Source organism: Euphorbia lathyris, chromosome 1, assembly GCF_963576675.1.
Source record: "Euphorbia lathyris chromosome 1, ddEupLath1.1, whole genome shotgun sequence".
Lineage (NCBI taxonomy): Eukaryota > Viridiplantae > Streptophyta > Magnoliopsida > Malpighiales > Euphorbiaceae > Euphorbia > Euphorbia lathyris.
The window spans coordinates 3,716,641-3,740,542 of NC_088910.1; positions in this window are offsets into that span (position 1 = coordinate 3,716,641).

Consider the following 23,902-nt stretch of genomic DNA (forward strand, 5'->3'; position numbering starts at 1 on the left):
TTCTTCCATCCATTGTAACAAAACCTCTCTGGTTTCCATTTTACTACTATAAGAGTGTCCATATTTATGTACATCTTTATATCTTAATTCTCTTTAGTTTAATGTTAGTTTTACTTTATTGGTGCTTATTTATCTTGTTTTGTGTTTTATAGGTGTTTTTGGAGATTCAATTCAAATTGGAGATTAAAATGCTAATCTTATGGAGCTTAAAGTGAAATTGGAGAAATCTGGCAGGTCCTAACCCATACCAATGGCTTAGGCCATGCTGAAGAAGGAAATTATTCACTAAAAAGCTGATTTGTCCTAACCCATGCCCATGGGTAAGGACCAGTCCGAATTTAAGAGTTAGATTATGATTGGAAGACTTTTATTTCATGATATTTACTATTTCAAAATACAGAATTCTAATGAGAGTTTAATTCTATATAGGATTTTTATTATTAGATTTTTATGGGTAGTTATTTAGTTTTCTCTTGAGAGAACAACATGGAAGGTGGGAAGAGTGGGGATTTTACGTTTTAAGAGACAAACAGAGAATGAGGGATGATCATCTTTCATCATCGACCTTTTCTTCCAGCAATATCATTCTTCTTCAAGCTTCTTCATCTTTGGCGCTTTATTCTCTCTTCCATGAGGAACTAAACTCCAATTTCTAGCTAGAGGATTTAGGTCTTGAACAATGGAATTGTGAGATCATTCTGTACTTCATCTTTTTCATCTATTTCAAGTAATTGATTTCCATTCTGTTCTTATTCGTATTGCGTGATTTAATTGAATCCTTGATTTAATTATTTACTTGCAATCGTTTTGCTAATTTGATGTTTAAATACGTAATCGTTTAAATCATCTGATACAAGTAGCAAATAATATAGTTGATTGTGGACAAACTTTTAACCTATGTTGTGAATTGAGATTGATATGCTTTAAATAATCCCGCTTGTGTGATTGTTGAGTAGAATTAGCATCTCTTTTATATTTAATGTTTTCAATCAAATTAAATTCTAAAGCTTGTTTAGAATTGTTTGATTGATTAGAGGTAATTAGTGAACGTTTCCTGATTATCTAAATGGTAAGAAGAGATATGTTGTTAGTGCTTTTTAATAACCATAGCTAATTTATTTGAAGGGTTGAAACTTATATTTTCTGTTATCGATGATCGATTGGTTCAATTCAAGACTCGAACCTAACCTCTGGCTAGAATCTTTCTCATACATATTTCTCATTTATTTAATTATTGATATTTAATTTTTACTTGTTATCTTATATTCAATTCCTTCCACAAACCAAACCCCCCTCTTTACTTTTAATTGTTAGTTTCAAAAAGTTATAATTCGACCAGTCTCTGTGCATTCGACCCTACTCCACATTTACTACAGTTTTCTAGTTCCAATAGTAGGTATTTTATTTTTGGTGAATTCGACACTCATCAGTAAGGATGTTTGTAATATGGTTCTTCATTATTTTTGACACAGGTTACATCTTTCTTGGTATGAATTCGAACCTTATAGCCTTACTCCCTAAGTCTGACGGAGCTATTCAAGTTTCACAGTTTCAACCAATTGTGATGAGTAATTTCTCGTATAAAATCATTGCTAAGATTTTAGCGGACATGCTTGCCATTGTTTCCGCGAAAATTGTTTCAGTAAATCGATTCGGTTTTATCAAAGGGAGGAGTATTCATTAGTGCATTGCCGCAGCTTCTGAGGGAGTCAATCTATTAAACAACAAATGTTTTAGGGGAAATATGGCGCTGAAAGTTGACATTCGCAAGGCTTTTGACACGATTGACTGGAATTTCTTGCTTGCCATTATGGAATCTTTTGGTTTTTCGCTTCAATTCCGAGATTGGATACTGAACATTCTGACATCATCTAGAATTTCGATTCTCATTAAGTGAAATAGATGTGGATACTTTGGTTTCTCATGTGGTGCTCGGGGGATCCTTTATGTCCAATATTATTCGGCATTGCAGAGGATTTCTTCAGCAGGTGGTTTAATAATAATGAAAGGGAAGGTCGTTTCTCTCCTATGGCTTATACGAGCATGTCTTATTTTCCAACTCATTTACTTTACACCGACGACATGCTGGTATTTGGCAAGGCAACAAAGCGTAACATGTCTGCCCTTCGAGAATTGTTCCAGTTTTATGGGTCGCTTTCTGGTCAGGCAGTTTTTTGGGATAAATCAGATGTTTTCTTTGGGAAAGGAATCCCCATTCATAGAACAAACCAGCTTGCCTCTATTCTGGGTATCCGCTTAGCAGAGCCACCTTTTATGTATCTTGGAGTGCCCCTGTTTCAAGGTACACCAAAATCTCGACATTTAATGTCGATTGGTGATCATTTCATAGAGAAATTTGCACAAAGGAAATGTATTGCACTTTCCATGGCCGGGCGTATGACTCTTGTGAAGTCTTCTATCACTGGGGTGCTAATTCATTCTTTTTTTTATCAATCAATGGCCCATGATTCTGCCAAAACAAAATTAACCGCGGTGTGAAATTTTATCTGGTCTCGAAAACGGGGTGTGCGGAAGCTGGTCACTATGGCATGGTTGACTTGTTGTAAAACCCCTGTCACTGGCGGCCTTGGTTTAAAGCATTTCAGACTCAGCAATTTAGTTCTTGTGGGAAAATTTTGTTGGGAATTAGTTTAGGGAAATTCCTTGGTAATTAACCTTTTGAAAACTCACTTCTTTACCTTCTATAGGACCCCTAGAACCTGCATTAGCAACTCCTTCGTCTGGTCGGCTTGCAAAAAGTGCTTTGAGAAGCTCCATAACCAAATATAGTGGTGGATTGGGAGAACTTCAAAATTAAACTTCTGGACTGACAAATGGATTGAGCCAATTGTTGCGGATTAGCTCGGCATCGAGCCTAAACTGCAAGCATGGATGTTCACTCCCATTGATGATTTCCTAGTTAAGGGCGTCTAGATGAAAATTGACCACTTGCCCTCCGCAGTGCGTGGAAATATTCTCCGGGTTCAAGAGGATTAGATAAGGAAGATATCTGCATTTCGAAATCCGTGATAAATGGAAGATTTATAGTCAAGGAGTTCTATAATAATCAATTGAATATTGTAGAAGCAGTTCCCTATGGGCATTTTATTTGGCGCAGATTTATCCCTCCTAGTAGGTCGATGCTTTGTTGGAAGCTTTTGCACGGAAAGGTTGCCACAAAGTATGTGCTTCAGGCACGAGGTTTCAATATTGCATCATGATGCAAGCTTTGTAAGTTGCCTCAGAAAATATTAACCATCTGTTTGTTACTTATTCGTTTAGTGCAGCTCTCTAGTGGGCCTTGGGAACCTTACTTGGCATCATGCTTCCACCTCCGGCTCTTTTCTGTGATTTTTTTGCAGCTTTGCAGTAACTGGGCGTTAGGCGAATGTTGGAAAAACTGTGGAATTACAACATGATAACCTGCTGCTTGGTTATCTAGCATATCAGAAACGCGCCAATTTTCAAGGAAGAGCTCCCCTCAATCCAAAGATCTATAATGCAGCTCCAAAGTCTCATAAACGAAGCCCATCACTGTCCTTTTGGCGCTACAGTGGAGCGAATGCGGCTTCCACCTGCTCCTGATTTCATCCCAGTTCGATGATTCCACCTCCGCCCGGATGGACGAAAGTAAACATGGATGGCTCTTATGCTCATTTTGCAGGATTGCGTGCTGTTACCTTTGCAGTAGAATTTGCCTGGGAAAAAGACTGGCACCGACTATGGATTGAATCTGACTCTACCACTGCTATTCATCTTCTTCGCACAAGATCAGTTGACGTGTCATGGCAACTAAGGCAAGACTGGCTTCGCTGCTTGGCTCGCTGTTCGATCATCCGGTTGGTTTAACCAAGTGCGTGATTCCAAAACCAAGATTTTACCAAAATGTATTCAATCATTGGCGGACGAGTGACCATAACTTATTTGAAACCTCCATGATCAAACTTAATAGGCAATATTAACAGGGATTGATTATTCATGGAGAGCTTAATTGTACCTCACCAAGGTATGTCACTCTAATCACACAATTTTTGGTGGGTTGTTGTTTATATGCTCTTCTTTATACTTAACCAAAATCATACCGACTTTGCATGTTCATCCGGGTTTTTCCATCCATGTTATGGTCGAACAATATTAAAAATAAGCCCGGAGGGGGGGTAGTAATGTAGGTGAGGCTTTTTAGTGGTTAGAGGTTAATTTAGGAACTCGTGTTCGAACACCGAATTTGGTGATTGCATCGTTTTTTTGTTGATTCGTTCTAGCAAGTACGGGAGATGAGTTTGAAATTTCTTGTGGATCTTGAGAAAGCCTATTTACTATTTTTTTTCTTTTTATTTATATATTTTATTCCGAGAGTGGCACAAAAACGATTTCAAAAGATGATTTGTATTTTCTTGCTAGAATCTTTGCTTTTTTCGGGTAATTCGACGCATTTAAATTTTTTGGGTGTTCAAACAAGAAGAAAAATGGTTAAATGTTAAATGGGTGTTGGCAAAGAAATTGGTTAATAGGCTTGACGGGGTTTCCTAAGGGTTTACAAAAAACGAGAAAAAATCAACAAGAAAGAATTAGCCTAAGTGAGCTCATTTTATCATCTATTGTTCTTTTACCAAAACAAATGTACTTAACTCGGTATTTACTGCAAACTCTATGAATTGAGTGAAGCAAAAGCACACAAAATGTCGTGAAGAAAAATAGAGTCCTCGTACGAACTCTTTTAGGCTCAAAATACTTCACATTGATTTCGGGTTTAATTGTCTACTTTCAAGCTCTCGTAAAATTTTCAAAAATCCCGTTTTTATTGCCTTTTTTAATTTCATTATGGAGATAACTCGTGGGTTTGGACTCGTTGCTTTTGTTGAGTGCAAATCTCGACTATCCGTAAATTTTCTAGTTTCGGAATCAATACCTAAAATTTCTTAACTAAACCAATCCTTTGTAATCACGTGTTTCCCTATTTTAAGGACAAATAACGTAACTTTTAATTTATTTCCGAGGGGGTTATGTGCCGGAATGATTACTAAGCTAATTATTTAGTTTAATTGACTCTATTTTTATTGATTTTTTGTTTATTTTCATCTTATTTTTATCTTTATTTTTGTTTTATTATTTTTTTTTATTTTTGTTTCGTTTTTAAGTTGTGCCACGCGGAGCTTGGTTTCGTTTTTAATTATTTTGTTTCTTTTTGAATTCTAGAGACTGGTTTACGCAGAGCTTGGCCAAAGGCACACTCCGCATGAACCATGATTAGAGCAAATTTTTGAATCAGAGTCTAGTTTACGCAGAGCTCGGCCAAAGGCACGCTCCGCGTAAACCAAACTTTTATTAATCGAAACACGAAATTAAACGATAAACGAACTTGAAAACAAAAAACATAAACGATATATTTAATTAACATGAAAAACATAAAAAAATATAGATAAAGATAAAGTGCAAGACCAACGACTAGTGCGGGGTTGTATGTCCCTCCGCGTGAAAAACTAGACTTCAATTCCAAAGACGTCTAAAACATAAAAGCATAAAAAATGAAAACATGAAAACAAAAATAAAACACAAAAAAAGAAAATAACACCCTAAAACTATTATGGAGGCGGGTGAGGGGGGCAATCGATGTGGAAGTGCGAGCAAAAGGCGTGGGTGGACGAATCAAAGTTGGCCCGGTCCATTTGGCGTTAGGCCTCGAGAGTGTCAAAGCGGGTGGCGAGGGCGGCGTGATCCATGAGGTGGTACGCCTCAAGGGTGTCGAAATGGGCATTCATAGAAGCCCGATCTTACCGGTGGTTGCCCTCCAACACGTCCAACCGAGTATGAATTGATTGGAAGTCGGGGTTGGTGGTGTAGGAGCGACCGGTAGGAATGTCGTCCAAATCAAAATCTGAATCCCATCCCTCCGCGGCTTGTGTGCTGGCACCCGAACTTTCACCCGGACTGGAAGGGGGGTTTGGAGGTTTTTAAAAGAGGACTTGTCAATGGGGCAGGGGGCTAAATTGGGGAGCCCATCAAGGACGTCGTTCCCAAGTGCGGAGGAGGCAAAAAATGTAACCAGATGACCTAAACCCAAACCGGATCGCTTCTTTTTATTCATTTGGCGGAGAGTGGACTCGACTAGGAGGGAGAGGTCGAAAGCAAGCCCATTCTCGCAGCAATAGAGGGCAAGGAGGCCTCAACATGTTAGGGTTCCCGTAGGACAGATTTGAGTGTTGAGGTCTCCTCCAATCACTATCATAAAAGCTATAAGAATTGGGGTTAGAATTGTACCTTTGGTGATTACCCACAAAACTTACACTTTCATTGGTGTTGAGGCTCAGTTTCGCCATCAAGATATCCATTTTCTTATTTAACTTGGGCATGGAGGGATTGGGAGCCTCATTCTCCAGGGCATGAATATATTGTCTTGATGGTATTGTAAACTTTGGAGCTTGCCACTCGACTCTTTCTTGCCAATTCATTGATCAGAGAATGCTGAGAAAAAGTGAAGTTCTAGCACAAAAGTTGATAAGCAAGATTTTACAGCTATGAATACAAAATTTTAACAAGTATAAAACTAAAAATCACAGCTATGGAATTTTAACAAGTATAAAAGAGTATAAAGAATTATATAATAAAAAAGTATAAACGATATAAACAAAGGATATTCACAAAAGGAATGCCTAAACTAACAAATTCGACCTTTGGTTCGATATTGCTGGAAAAGTAAATCCCCGGCAATGGCGCTAAAAACTTGATGCGTCTCACGGTGAGACTCAGTAAGGGATAAGTGTACCCCGTCGTTATCAAGTAATAAAATCTGGACAAGTCCATGTATCGAATCCACAGGATCTACTGCTGCAAGTATCAAGCTACTCGGTCGTGTGATGTTATCTAGGCTTTGGGGGGTTTCGATTTTGTTTTGTTTAAGTTAACCTACTCCTAGCTAAGTTATTCTATTTCTAATTGAGTTATTCTACTCCTAATTAAGTTATTCAACTCCTAATTAAGTTATTCTACTCCTAATTAATCTTTCACTAATGAAATTACCCGAAGGAACATGGAGTGATACGATAATAATGAAGATAGATTGTTAGGGAATTGACTAAAAACCTAATCTGAGTCACTTGTACTCGAGGCGATTAACCCTACTTATCCTTCTAATGTCCCTAGTTCGTGATTTCCTTTGTAAGGCCGAAACTAGCTCTAAGGCTCAACAATTTGGGCCTCATCAACTAAGAGGTTGTCAATCTCCTAGGCTCTGACTAGGTCAGATTCGGCTCGCAATATGTGCCAAGTTAATTTTTGGACTTATGAATGAGTTAAACCAATCGAATAAAGCATAAGACAAAGATTAAATAAATAAACCAATTGAACAGAACAAGAGCTAAAATATTATTAAAGATGAAGAAACAATGTCACGGGTATACAATTAGCCTAGGATTCATAAACTGTATCAAGGGACAAACAAATTATAAAACAGATAAGAAAATCCCTTTCAGGGAACTTGTCTACCCTGCAGGCGTCTTCCTAGGTCTTAAGGACGGACCTTGAACAATCCTCGGTGAGCGGAGCTTCAAAGGTTCTTCAATGGAGGTTGAAATGGAGGAGGTGGAGAGGATTCTTCAAGGGGGAAGGCTAAGGTAAAATACAATAATGAAAGATGTTTACAAATTGAAACTAAGAGTTCTATTTATAGTCGCAGTTCAGGCCCTCATTTTGACCTAATTGGTTTCCTTTTACAGATGGGAAGACGTGGGATCAATCGTGGCGTCGTGGGGCCGACTGATTCTCGGAGGTCAGCTCACCGAGCTGGCTACTTCCAGCTCGCCGAGCTGTCCCCTAAGGGCCAGTTCAACGCGCTAGCCCAGCTCACTAAACTAGCCTAATAATAGGCCAGTTTTCGATGAGCGACATGCCCAGACGCCCTGCGTGAATGTCGGGTGTTCTTGCGATCCGATTTTCGCCCGAACTCGTTCCTGTTTTGACCTGCGCACGCACGCAAACTCCAAACGACATTAGTTCCGGGGCAAAATTGACCCACCAATCGCTTGTTTTGAGTAAATACTCCGTTTGGTGCGACTTTTGGCGGATCAATTAGCCATAAAAGATAATCGAAAGTTAACGTACATGCTATTTTGGCCATATTTGCCTAAATATGATCAGAAAACGAGTCTAACCACAAAAGTAAATAGAACATATACAAATTCTAACTAACACACAGAAATGCATATAAATGCGAGAATTGCTCGCTTATTAGCAAAAAGTAAACTAAAAATCATCCTAAAACCGTATCCAAAGATAGGGGTTTTTGACCCCTATCAGGTACAACGACCCAACCTTCTCACCACGAGAAACCACCATGGCTCCTTTGGTTACTTTCTAGGCACCACCTCCGAATATCACACAATAACCTTCATCATCCATTTGCCCAATTGACAACAGATTTCTTTTTAGGCCAGGAACATGCCTTACACCAGACAGCTTTATCACAGATCCATTCGGGCTCTTGATCGAAACACCTCCATTCCTTACAATCTCCAAAGGCTCATCATCAGCAAGATAAACCTTTCCGAACTTCCCAGGGGTGTAGTTTACCATTAAATCTGCACTACTACATGAGTGAAATGAAGCTCCCACATCTAACACCCAAGACTCAAGAGGACTTCTTACGCTCAATACCAAAGCTTCTGCTGCGGTTTCTACAGTTGAATCACTCAGAATCAGCGCATCACCAAAATCTTCGTTGGCTGAGTTCACTGACTTGTCCTTCTGTGGTGCCTTACATTCATTCTTGTAATGACCTTTCTCATTACAATTCTAGCACTTGATATGTCTCTTGTCCTTGGTAGGTTTCCTATTCCCTTTTGACTTAGACCTGCCACGATTCTACTTTGACTTGTGATCTGACCTGCCCGAATTTTCTGCATTCAAGGCTGATCCAGATGTGGAACCTGACTCTTTCCTGTGAATCTCCTCGCTTATAATCAAATCCTTGACATCATCAAACCTAAGTTTTTCTTTCCCTGCAAAAGCACTGAGAGAAGTAACGGTGCCGCTCCAACTCTCTGGTAAAGAAGATAACAGAATTAGGGCTAATACCTCATCATCGAAATCAATTTCTACAGAGCTTCATTGAGTGATTGTCATATTAAAATCATTCAAGTGCGTCGCCACTGCTATGTTCTTCCTCATCTGCAGATTAAACAGTCGTCACATCAGATGAACCTTGTTTGCCACAGAAGGCTTCTCATACAACAAACTCAAAATCTCCAACATCTCCTTCGTGGTCTTTGCCTTCACCGTGTGATGCGCCACGTTCCTGGACAGCGATATGCAAATCACGATCATCGCTTTTCTGTCCAACAGCTTCCACTCTTCATCATACATATCATCCGGCTGGTCACCTAGTGGCTGGTACAGATCTTTACCGTACAGGTAATCCTCGATCTGCATCTTCCAGAAACCGATCAAAGATGATGAGCCTGCACTACTGGTGGCTGAGTATGAGAGTGGTGCAGATGGACAGATAGTGTTGTACACTGCTGGAAATGTTGAGAAATCAACTGGCATGAGTAAAGAAAGTGAAGTCAATATGTGGTATCTTGATAACGGCGCCAGCAACCATATGACTGGGCACCGTGAAAAATTTAAGGAGTTGGACGAGACCGTCACAGGCCAAGTCAAATTTGGAGATGGATCCCTGGTGCATATTAAGGGAAAAGGGTTAATATCGATGGCATGTAAAAATGGAGAAGAGCGAGAACTAAAGGAGGTGTATTATATACCCACACTCCGAAGCAACATAATCAGTTTGGGACAGCTATCAGAGGAAGGAAACAAAGTCGTTCTTGTTGGTGATCTTTTGTGGGTGTATGATGAAAGGGGAAAGCTACTTATGAAAGTCAAGAGAACTTCAAATAGACTATACAAACTCCGCATACAAGAAACTAGAGGAGCATGCCTGCTGACCAAGACAGAAGAAGAAGCTTGGTTGTGGCATATTCGGTTCGGTCACATGAATTTTCCAGCGATACAGTTGATGCAAAAGAATCAGATGGTACATGGCTTGCCAAACTTGATCCAACCTAAGGAAATATGCAGTGGTTGTCTCCTATCTAAGCAAGCACGTAAGCCCTTCCCTTCTCAATCTAATTTTACTGCTAAGATAGCTTTAGAATTGATACATTGGGATCTTTATGGCCCTATATCTCCTGTCACACCAGTTGGGAACAAATATTTTATGTTATTAGTTGATGATCATACTCGTATGATGTGGGTATATATGATTAAAACTAAAGATGAAGCATTATCAGTGTTCAAGAGATTTAAGGCTCTGGTAGAAAAAGATGGTACAAAACAGGGAATACAAGTGTTTCGAACAGATAGGGGCGGAGAATTTTGTTCAAATGAGTTTAACAAATTTTGTGAAGATACAGGAATACTAAGACACTACACAGCGCCCTATTCTCCACAACAAAACGGTGTGGTAGAACGACGAAACAGAATGGTGGTAGCCATGGGAAGGAGCATGCTAAAAGAGAGAAAAGTTCCACCACAAATGTGGGGAGAAGCAATAAGACAGGCTGTGTAGTGCTGAACAGGTTGCCCACTCGCTCTTTGTCAGGAATGACTCCCTATGAGGCTTGGTTCGGTAAGAAACCCTACGTTGATTATCTACGTGTTTTCGGATGCATTGCTCATATGAAAATTCCTAGTGTTCATGTAAGGAAACTAGACGACAGGAGTAAACATGTTGTGCACTTTGGAAGGGAACCAGGTACTAAGGCTTATAGACTATACGATCCAAGCACAGGCACTGTGCACGTAAGTTGTGATGTTGTGTTTGAAGAAGCAAAAGGCTGGCCTTGGAACGATGCAGAGGATGAAAAGGCTGCTTCAGGAAATTTCACAATAGTGGGGCATGCAGACGAGACACAACGAGATGGCGGTAGTTCTGAAAGTTCTGAAAGCACAGCCTTATCGACTGGAGAAACTATGGAGTCAACGCCTCAATCACAGAGGACAAGCAACGGATCAGGATCAAACTCGAATCTGGTCACACCACAGTCAAGGGAATCAGTTATGCACAATACTGAGGAAAGTGAGGAAAGCAGGTCTGAGACGTCTAGCAACAACAATGAGCCAAGAAGATTCAGACGCCTCAGCGATATATATGATCACACTGAAGAAACTGAACTGGCGGAAGAATTACTGCTACTAGGCATTGATGAACCAGTTGTGTATGAACAAGCTGTGAAGAATAAAGTTTGGAAGGTGGCAATGCAAAGTGAAATCGATGCTATAGAGAAGAACAAGACTTGGGTGCTGACTGACTTGCCAAAGGGACATAAAGCCATTGATTTAAAGTGGGTATTTAAAATTAAGAAAGATACAAGTGGTGAGATTATCAAACATAAGGCGCGAATTGTTGCAAAGGGGCATGTTCAGAAGTATGGTATAGACTATGAGGAAGTCTTTGCTCCCGTTACAAGGCTGGAAACGGTTCGTTTACTGCTGGCGCTCGCTGCGAAAAATAATTGGGAAGTGCATCACCTTGATGTCAAGTCAGCTTTTCTAAACGGAGAGTTGCAAGAAGAAGTGTACGTGTCTCAGCCAAGAGGGTACGAAAAAGAAGGACAAGAATCAAAGGTTTACATGCTATTAAAAGCGTTATACGGTCTACGCCAGGCACCAAGAGCGTGGTACGCTCAACTGAATAAATGCCTTCAGAGACTTGGCTTTATCAAATGTCCCTTCGAACATGCTGTGTACACCAGGAGGGATGGAGATGAGTCTTTGATCATTGGGGTATATGTCGATGACTTGTTGATTACTGGAACGAGTGTGTCAGCCATAATCAAGTTTAAAGAACAGATGAACAAAGAGTTTGACATGAGTGATTTGGGAAAACTGTCATACTATCTTGGGCTGGAGGTTGATCAAGGTAAAGGCTATATCGAGTTAAAGCAAGCTGCATACGCTAAGAGAATATTAGAGAAGGCAGGGATGAGTGATTGTAATCCTGTAAAGTACCCGATGGATCACAAATTACAGCTGAGCAAGGATGAAAGTGGAGTACCTGTAAATTCAACACAATTCAAATCGATGGTAGGAGGCTTGCGATATTTAGTACACACAAGGCCTGACATAGCTTATGTCGTTGGTGTAATCAGCAGATTCATGGAAAGACCTACTATGCTTCACCTGAATGCAGCAAAACGAGTTCTACATTATGTGAAAGGTACATTGAATTTTGGCTTAGTATATAAAGAAGGAAGAGGTAACTATCTATTGTCAGGTTTCTCAGATAGTGACCTAGCTGGAAATATAGATGATCGTAAGAGTGCAGGTGGAATGGCCTTTTATTTGGATGATAGCCTGATCACATGGATTTCACAGAAGCAAAGGTGTGTCGCACTGTCCTCATGTGAGGCGGAGTTCATGGCAGCAACAGCCGCTGCTTGTCAAGGAATATGGCTGCAAAGAGTTCTCAGTCAAATTTCAGATGTGAAAGCTGGTCCTGTCATGTTGTATATTGATAATAGGTCAGCTGTTGATCTAGCAAAGAATCCAGTGTTTCACGGGAGGAGTAAACACATAGATGTCCGATATCACTTCATTCGAGAATGCGTAGAACAAGGTTTGATTGTCATTAAACATGTGAGCACAAATGAGCAGAAGGCGGATATATTGACCAAGGCATTGTCTGCAATAAAGTTTGAGAAGATGCGGAATCTACTGGGAGTTAAAGAGTTTCACTGAGTTTAGATTAAGGGGGAATATGTTGGAATTAATCTAAACATTTTATTTGATTTATTTATTTTAAATTGCATTTGAATAAATCAACCAGCCTTGCTTGTTTATAGCAACAGGAACAAGTCAAAGGTAGTAGTAGTTTGTTTGCAATCTGATGGATTAAAGAGTGGAGAAAAAACAGGATCGTTGACCTGTTTTTTAGCTACCAACTTAGTAGATCAGTTGGGTTTAAATATTGTATGTAATTCCTTTTGAGAGCAACACTCTTACGTATTGTATTAATCCTAAAGCAATTAAATCAGTAAGTTACAGTTTCTTTCTTAGTTAAACTCTGTCTTTCATCCAATAAAAACATGCATTATGTTCATGATGTTTTTGAGAGAAAAAAATGTAAATTTTATTGTTTCCGACTCATAATCATCCATTTTCGAGATTCAAATTGTTGCATATCAATTATTTTTATAATTTCAATTATTATTGTACGAGTTTGTGATTTTAGAGAAAGAATTTTTAGTTTTTTATCAAAATTATGAGAAGGGCAAAAAAGTCCAAATGACAGCGGTAACAGTAATTTAGCAGCGGTATTGAGAAATTCACAATTTAAACGACGAAAAATGGAAACATTTATCGCCCTCAATGGAAGGGGATCCAGCAATACTGGCTGCTTCTGACCAATTTCTGGAGTATGCACTCTCACCAATTCTATACTGCCTGCATTCAACAGAAGCAGTTGTTCATGTCCCTGAACTCTAGAACCAGGAATGGCTGCCCAGCTTCTTTTCCTGATGGAAATTCTTTGTTTCTCTCTCGCTCGGAGCCTTGCACTATTTAAACTAAATGGTTACTATTACAAAAATGTGTATCCAAATAAAATGAAAAAAGCACATATATACATACAACTTCTCTTTAACAGTTTCGCCAGATTTTGGGGGTAAAGCCTGATATAATTCCTTCCTTTGTTTACTCTGCTTCAACACCATCACAGTGAAGTATAAGCTGAAAGAGTTCAATACACATAAAATATATGATACCATACGAGAATGAATTTGCACTTGCCTGCATTGAGCTCTGGCCGTCCATTAACTCCTGCATAGTGTCCCTAATAATTTTTTCACCAAACTAAATTCAATCAGTTTCTTCTAGCACAAACCATTTGCCCTTGTTTCTATGTTTTCTTGGATATTCAATAGACAATAGATGTAGCAGACGAATTAAATATGACCTCAGTATCAAAAATCAGCACACCATAACACGGGATTTCAAAGGTGAAAGAAGAAAGTGATATTGCAACTTGAATATGTGGCACTTAGGTGTAGAGAGATTAATGACACGGTTATCTCATATGTCATATTTCTGTTACTAGATACTCAATTGTGTCATTTGATAAATGTAGAAATAAAAAATTTGTTGTTTTGTATATGGGGACTAAATTCGCAATTTCCAAAAGAATTGAGACTATTCTAGTACTATAGGCATTCGGGTCGGTGTTCTATGATGAAAATCTTTAAAGGATGTTTGAAAAATATGATCGAAAATGAATCATAGAAATATGATTTATTAGGAAGTCAAAATCAATCATTTTCCATTCAAAAGTCAATTTTTTTTGGATATCTTAGTGATGTGTGTGCTCGAGAATATTAGAACACACTTTTTGGGCACAATTTGGAGGTATAACAAAGAAGGTGTGACTATGTGAAATTTCAAGCGAATTTGAAGGATGGAGGACATGTGTCGGCATGTGCGATGCACACACTGCACGTATCAGCACAAGACTGGACGCATGAAATGTTCATGCCCGACAAATGTCAAGTTTATGGTAGTGTGTTCATTGCACGCGCCAGACAAGTAGCGGACACACATTTGACGTTGAAACTATCAATCAGGACTGAAACTGACATTTCAGTGGAATTTCTCACGGCTGGCTTTCATGATAGTTCATTATTTAATTTATTCAAATTAGTCGGCTTTTATGCTTTTATTATTGAATTTGATACTAATAATATTACTATCTAATATTTTTCATTTAGTTGATTCATTTTATTCATATCAATAATTCAAAATCGCCGAATCAATTTGAGATAAAAAAAATTTATGTCCTGCCCGTTTGGATACTGGTAGTTATCAAAATCTTATTTTATTCTTTTTAGTACTTAATTTGAAACTTGTTATTTTATTCATTTTAATCCCTATTTTGGAAATATTTATTTTATTCCTAATTTAGAACGTTATTTTTTATTCACTTTTATCCTTAATTTGAAATTTGTTCTTTCTTTTCATTTGATCGTCCCTCAATAAGCTTTTAATTTATTCAGCTTAGTTTATGTTCATTTTTACACTATAATTAAATGTATAACTATTTTAATTCATATTCATTCTATTGCTTTTGGATGGAAATAATTTAATTAGTGGATTGTTAAATACCGCCATAAATTACTCATCACCGCCCCCTCCTAGACATTTTTGCCCTTTTCATTTTTTGATTCAAAAACTGAAATTCTCTATCCTTTCCAAAATCAAAAACCCAAACAACATTCATGTCTGGCGGATACGACAAAGGAAAAGGACTAATGATCCCCATGACAAGTGGTTGTTAGAAAATCTAATCGAAAACAACGGTTCCGTCTCTAGATTCGGAGATAGAGCCCATCGAATATTGCCAGGAAAGGTGAAATACATCGCCTGCCCTAAGAGTGGGCGAATTAACTACCTGCACGCTCCCAAAGGCTAGCGGGTGATTCACCAGGCTGCCCTTAGGGCAGACGGTGTGTTTCACCTGCGCGTCTCCTAGGGTTAGCGGGTGTTTCACCCACCCGCCCCCAAGGGCTAGCGAGTGATTCACCTCCCCGCCCTTAGGGCAGGCAGGTGTTTTACCCGCCCCTACTAAAGGGGGACCAAATTAATTTTTTTAAAAATTTATAGGTCGACCCCCTCTAAGGGGGTCCCGAAATAGGAAAAAAGCCTATACCGAGTTACTGAGCCGTCCGATTATTGTTCTGACGTAGATAATAACAGAAATGCTTGGGGTTCAGAGACGAATTTCAATTAGCGTAAATAAGAAATGATGTTATTCGATTTGTTTATTATTTTTCAGACTTTTAAGATTGGCAATAGTTTCGTACAACGGCACACTACTTGTCTAGTTGTCACTGGCTCCGCACGGAGGAGCCAGGACCAGCAAAGGCTGATGGAGGACGCCCAGAGAGCCTATGTGGCACATGATCAGCATGGTATATATGATCAACATGATGATGTTGATATGGACGTAGATGGCTCACATCATCCACATGACGAGATGATCCTACCTCCTCAAGTGGTGAGGGGTCGAGGGGGCCGATTTGTTGCTGCTGGATCGTAATCTGGTAAATAATTTACATTCTTGTTTTATTTTTTTATTAGTTTACTTTAGTCATTATTATAATATTTCAATCATTTAAATGTTATACGTGTTGTAACCACACAAGGGTTATTTGAAAGTGTTTTCTTATTAAGTCTAAAGGTATTACAAGTATATATATATATATATATATATATATACAAACAACCATTAATACCCAACTACTTACTTCCCAACTACTTACTTAAATGCTAGCTACTAACTATATCTAATTAATATTGTAACACTCCCCCTCAAGCTAGAGCATAGATATTTATCATGCCCAGCTTGTTACAAATATAATTGACTCGAGTTCCTGGTAAAGCCTTGGTGAACACATCTGCTAATTGACTTCCGGTTCTGACATGTGGAGTTGTGATTGTACCATCCTCCAACTTCTCTCGAGTAAAATGACAGTCAACTTCTATATGCTTTGTTCTTTCATTAAACACATAGTTCTTTGCAATATAGATAGCTGCTTTATTATCACAATATAACTTCATTGGTTTTATCTTTCAAACCCAATTTCGCCAAGTAGACGACGTAACCACACAAGTTCACACGTAGCCTGTGCCATAGCTCAGTATTCAGATTCTGCACTGGATCTAGAAACTACACTTTGCTTCTTACTCTTCCATGAAACTAGATTTCCCCCAACAAATACACAGTACCCAGTAGTAGAGCGTCTGTCTGACAAATCTCCAGCATAGTCTGCATCGGTGAAGCCTTCTGCGATGTGATGTCCATGATTTTGATACAACAAGCCTCGTCTAGGAGCTCCCTTTAGATACCTCAGGATGTGAGTAACAGCATCCCAATGCGTTGTCCTAGTTGAAGACATGAATTGACTTACCACACTCACAGGAAATTAGATGTCAGGACGAGTAATTGTGAGATAATTCAGTTTTCCCACAATTCTTCTGTATTTCTCAGGTTCTTTGAGTAAGTTACCATCATCAGACTTCAACTTCATATTGGGCACCATCGGAGCATCACAAGTCTTTCCCTCAATTAGACCTGCATCTTTCAACATATCTAAACAGTATTTTCTCTGATTTAAACAAATTCATTTCCTACTGCGAGATACCTCTATTCCCAAGAAGTATTTCAAAGGACCAAGATCCTTTGTCTAGAAGCAAGTACCAATGAACTTCTTCAACTCCTTAATCCGATCAACAGCATTTCCTATAATTATGATATCATCAACATACACAACCAGAAGAATGCATCCAGAGCTAGAACTGAAGTAGAAAATAGAGGGATCATATGCACTTCTGTGTAAGCCGAATTCCATTACTGCGGCACTGAATTTACCAAACCATGCACGAGGAGATTGCTTCAAACCATACAGAGACTTTCTTAATCTGCACACCTTTCCAGACTCCCCCTGAGCAACAAAGCCAGGAGGTTGCTCCATATAAACCTCTTCATTCAGGTCACCGTGCAAGAAAGCATTTTTAACGTCCAATTGATGAAGCTCCCAATTGTAAGTGGCAGCTAAAGAAATGAACAGACGGACAGAAGTGAGTTTAGCAACGTGAGAGAAAGTATCGAAATAATCAAGACCATAAGTCTGATCATAGCCTTTAGCAACCAGGCGAGCCTTCACTCGAGCAACAGTACCATCAGGATTCATCTTAACAGTCCAAATCCACCGAGCACCAATTTTCTTCCGATCTTTTGGTAAGTCCACAATGTCCCAAGTGTGATTTTGTTCGAGTGCCTTCAGTTCTTCTTTCATTGCCTCTAGCCAATCAGGATGATTCATAGCCTCTGAAATGGATTTTGGAACTGCAATGGAATCTAAGGTAGCTACAAAACACTTGGAATGGGGTGATAAGGCATCATAAGAAACAAAGGAGGAGATAGGGTAAGTGCAAGACCTTGTACCTTTCCGAAGAGCAATAGGGAGATCAAGACTTGGTTCAGAGGAAGGTGTAGGATCTGGAGCCGAAACAGATGAGGTATCATTGGTGACTGGTCCTGGAGCAGGTGCCGTAACCGCAGGCTGCACACGCCTAGAATAAACGTGACGAATAGGAGGACGAGGGACAACCTGTTCACTTACAGTATAGATCAAAAAATCATCATCAGATGTATCAGCAGGAAAAGAGGGTGAAGGGGAAGATGGACGGAAGAAAGACGTATTCTCAAAGAACGTGACATCGGCCGACACAAGATAGCGCCCCAAGGATGGAGAGTAACAACGGTACCCTTTTTTATTTTGAGAATATCCCAAAAAGACACACTTGAGAGATTTGGGGTCAAGTTTGGAGACTTGAGGACGAATATCGTGTACAAAACAAGTACACCCAAAAATACGAGGGGCACGAGAAAATAAAGATTGAGAAGGAAACAAGATAGAGTATGGAATCTGACCCTGAAGAACAGTGGACGGCATACGATTGATGAGGTAACAGGCAGTGGAAACAACATCTGCCCAAAACACTTTCGGGACTTGCATTTGGAACATGATCTCCCGAGTGACTTCAAGTAAATGGTGATTCGTCCTTTCAGCTACACCATTCTGTTGTGGTGTAACAACACACGACGTTTGATGAATAATACCATGTTGTAGAAGGTATGATTGAAAAGTACTGGATAAGAATTCTTTGGCATTGTCACTTCTCAAAATACAGATATTTTTATTAAATTGAGTTTTAATCTCAGCATGAAAAGCACAAAAAACAGTAAATAAATCTGAATGGTGCTTCAAATGATAAAGCCATGTAACTCGAGAAAAATCATCCACAAAAGTCACAAAATAACGATAACCAAGTTTAGAAACAATAGGACAATGACCCCACACATCAGTGTGAACTAAATCAAAGACAGACTCAACACGTTTATTTATTCGAGGAGAATATGGGACTCGATGGTGCTTAGCAAACTGACATGCTTCACACTCCAAAATAGAGTTCCTTGGAAGAGTCGGACACATTTTCTGCAAGACTGGAAGAGATGGATGACCAAACTGACAATGAAGCTGCAACAGAGAGGAGCTTGTACAGGCAATTGGTCTTGGCACCGCTTTAGTGGAGTCAAGAACATACAACCCATTCACCAGTTTCCCTCTACCGATATTCTGTTTCGTCCCAAGATCCTGAAAAAGGCAATAATTTGGGAAGAAAACAACACAACAATTAAGGGCTTTGGTGAGTTGACTAACAGATAACAGATTAAAAGGAAATTGAGAAAGACATAAAACAGAGGATAAAGAGATTTTGGAGGTAGGATGAGCAGTTCCATGACCATTTACAAGAGCGGTGGCTCCATTAGCTAAAGTAACAGATGGCAGATTGGTATGAGAATCAAAAGAAGAAAGAATACCTGTGTTACCAGTCATGTGATCGGTAGCACCAGAATCAATAACCCAACTACGGGATGAGGTGGAGAGACAAGCAGCCCGATTACCTATATTAGCCAAAGCAGTAGTAGCGAACTGGGAGGCACCATGATCAAGAGACAGTTGCTGAAGTCGAGCATATTCATCAACAGAGATAGTGACGGTAGGAGTAGAAGACGAAGATTGAGGGGACGGTAGGATACCATCACCAGCAGCAATGTGAGCAAACTTCCGATTGTTACTTTTCTGCGGCCGACCATGTAGCTTCCAACAGTTCTTCTTAATATGTCCTTCTTTACCACAATGATGGCATACCTGAGGACCACTTTGAGAGATACGGTGAGTAGTGGAATTCTGAGGACCACTTTGAACTCCATGTGTCGTATTGCTCACCAGAGCCATTGTCTCTTGAGACATCACATCAGACGTCTTTTCAATATCCTTACACATAGGAAGAAGTCGACCATAGAGATCAGCAAAGGAGGGAAGTGTCCCACTGGTCAATATCTGGCTGCGGGCTATTTCAAATTCAGGGCCAAGACCCTCCAGAAATCCAAGAACAAATACACAATCATCATCCTCTTGCATCTGCTTAACATCGGCTGTCATAGGAAATCGAGTCCGCTTCTCCTCACAAATCTGCTTACATTCATTATAATACTGAAAGAAGGTGCGACCCTTTCTCTGAGGACGATAATATGAAGACAACAAGTTATGAATATGAGTCAAGTCTTGTTTACTAGCATACATAGACTCTAAGTATTCCCACATTTCTTTGACAGTATCACAATGAGTCACAATGTCATCAATAGTAGAGTCCAAAGTATTCTGAATCAGATTAAACAGTTTATAGTCTACCATCATCCATTTCTTCCTACTTCCCTGATCATCTCTAGGTGGAGGATTATTACTCAAATGATCTCCCAAATTAACACTATTAATGTACCGAGTAATAGTACGTTTCCACTGAGTGTAATCCTTAACTCCAGTCAATTTTCTGTCCGTAATTCGAGTGGTACCAACAGTAATTTCAGTCATGACTTTCTTATCCCTTTCCTCACTCATTGTCAATCCAAGCAAATGACAATTACCACCAAAAAATCAAAGAACACTAAAGGCACTACTAATAATTCTAACAAGACCAAGATAAAGTAGAGCAAATATAGCAGCCTCAATTGAACAGAAAAATCAGATCAGAAAAAATGGGACAAACCGAACAAAAGCCGGGGTAGCCACAAAGAAGGAGACTAACCGGAGTTACCAAAATGAGAAACTGACCACACAGACGGGCCGGAGATACAGAGGCGAGGCCGGGAGAAGAAAGACGGCGGCGAACGGAGCAGCCACGCGTCGCCACACACCGGCGAGTGGGCGGCGCGTCGGACTTAAGATCGGCGTGAGAGGGCTACACGCGGCCTTTCTGGTTGCCGGAGTTAAGCGACCCGACAGATCGGCGGTAGAGAAATCCAATGGAGGGGGCGGTGAGATGAACGGAGGTGTTTGAAAAAACGACTTCCAACCCGGACCGACCTTTACCGTTCAAACTCAGAGAAACAACTTCCTAAGCCAAAATGCTTGGCTCTGATACCATGTAACCACACAAGGGTTATTTGAAAGTGTTTTCTTATTAAGTCTAAAGGTATTACAAGTATATATATATATATACAAACAACCATTAATACCCAACTACTTACTTCCCAACTACTTACTTAAATGCTAGCTACTAACTATATCTAATTAATATTGTAAAACGTGTAATATAAATCCAGGGAGGAGAAAACGCTGCAGGGATGCTGCAACTGGCGACTGGGTTGTGACGGAGCCATTTGCAAGCGGTCCTATTGATGGTTCAGTGATTCCCAACTTCATATGACATATTGCAACTATGATTTGGAGAGGTCATCAGAGGGGCGTCCTTAGATGCCATACCAGATCCGAGTTTTGCAGGAGGCTACTCACATGGTGTGAGGGTTCAACAAGGAGGTGCAAGCGCTTATACAGTCATCTGGGTTGACACACCTTTCAGATATCATGTACACAAACATTGATGCACCTCTGATAGCTGTTTTTACCGAGCGTTGGCAGTCAGACACGTTATCATTTCACCTGCCTTGGGTTGGCAGGAATCGAAGTACCAGTGAACAGATCTGAGTAGAACTCACCCACATGCTGTGAGATTTTGTCCATATCCAAAGTGAGCTCATCGTTGGTAACAATGGATTTCAGACATGAATAAATCTTTTTAGCTTTAGCCGATCTGTGGAAGAACACCGTGTTTCATAGTGTGGAACTTATTCATTAAAAAAATGAATAACAAATATTATAAAAATAATCAAAATGGGAGTATAACTATATAAAATTATAAAAGTGGTTTTTTGTAAGAGAATAAGACATATAATTATTTTTTAATTAATATATATATATACTACACAAACTTCATTATAACTATTTTGATTAAATTTGAAAACTAGAATGAGAAGTTATTTATTTGTATAATTAGGAGCAATTTTGTATTTTTATGTATAAAAATAAATAAACGGACTAAATACTTGATTAAGATAAAAACTCACGATCTTATAATAATATGATGGACCTACTAGTGAGTTAATTAAAAACATAGAAACCTTATAATTATTTACCATTTTTTTTTATTATTCTAGTAACTTATAAATGCTAACTTTGAACCCTTTGCTATGGTAAAAAAATGAAACTTTGAATCCAAAAAGATAACTTGGGTTAAAAGATGGTAAAAAAAAATTTGAATGGAAGAAGATGAGAACAAAAAATAAGGAAAGAAGAGAACAAAATCAATTTCTCTTCTGTACAACTCATCCCTCTCAGTGTCAACTCTTTTTCTCTTCTTTTCAATTTTTCTTGGCCCATTTTCTCTCTCTTTTCTTTGTTCATCTTTACGCTGAATTCTCATTTTCTAGGTAAAACTGCTACAGTTAAATACTTGTTTATGGTTTTTCTTTTGATTTTGGGTACATCAATTTTGCATGGTTTTATTTTTTCAGAATCGTTTTAGGTTTACAATGGTAATTTCCTAGTCTGAAGAGAATGGGAAAGACAAATCTTATAACAAACCCATAGTGAAAGACTAGTTCAGTTCGTACTTTTTTGAGTTTCTAGATGAATATGGCAGGTAGATTGCTCTTTGGAATTCAATTTGGTTGAGCAGTACATTAGAACACAGTACAACAGTGATAGATATCAAAATATTCTTTTATGAAGTATTCCTTTTTATAATCTTTTTATTTGTCTTTGTAGTCTTTTTTTTTCTTCTTTTTGTCGATGTAGCCTATATGAGTGAGAGGTTTTATTCCTCTTTATTTTAATGTTGTATTTGTACTTTTTAAATTAATGAAATGACATACTTTTTCTCAAAAAATTAAAAATAAAAAATTCCTTTATGAAGGTAGAAGTCATGGATTTAGATTCTGTTAATACGTTATTAATTACAAAGATAATGTTTAGGGATAATTGGTTAATTTAACATGTGGCATATAAGTATACAATCTATGAGCAACAGTGGTAGCAGTAATTCCTTTTTGAACTATGTAAATTGGTGTTATCTGTGCTAAGAAAAGGAGAATTGTTTTTCCGGTTTGAAATTATGGGTTACTTTCTTGAAATTATATATTAAAAACAAAGTAAACTTACTTTCTTGAAATTATATATTTAAGAAAAGGAGACTTCTACTTTCGAATGTTTATTTTTATTTTTTTGAAAAATTAAAACCTGCAGAAGAAATATGGTCGGGTTTCGTTATATTTTTACTTCTCCAATATGCTTTATTGGTAGATTTCTAACCTAATTCGACTTGGAACCCACAATGTCCCCACGATGTCGCTTCCAAGTAGAAAACCGAAAGCCAATGCTAATCCGAATAGGAAACAACATATACTGTCGGGCGGGGGATCCACGATGTCCCCACGATTGATTGACAGCAGACCCGTTGCTTCCTGTCGTATTGTGTTATATGGATTCAAGGCATTACAACATCCTTACTGTCCCTTTGGACGAGTCTCTTGCTCATTTTTAGTTTAGAGTTATTGTTTTATTCAGAATATAGTCTTAGGTGCAAAGAGGATAACACTAACACCTTTTTCCTCTCCTTCCAATATAGTTAATATTCTGCATTCTGTTTCAAGCAGAAACCATTAATGCATTCTACTATGAAATTTCAGATGTAATATAGTCTTAAAGATGTTATGTGATGATGAAACTAATCTAATCTTCGGTATTATCTAACAATGTAGGTTTACCTTGGACCTCCATTGTAGTTTAGTTGCCTTCCAACATGATTGATACACGGAATGGGAGTTATCAAGGGAGTAGCCATAAAAGGAAACAGTGTTCGCAGAAAGCAACGAAATCAAAGCGTAACTCATATAATTCTGGTGCAGGAAATGATGATAACTCATCTAGTTTGCCTCCTCGAACAATAGGAGCAG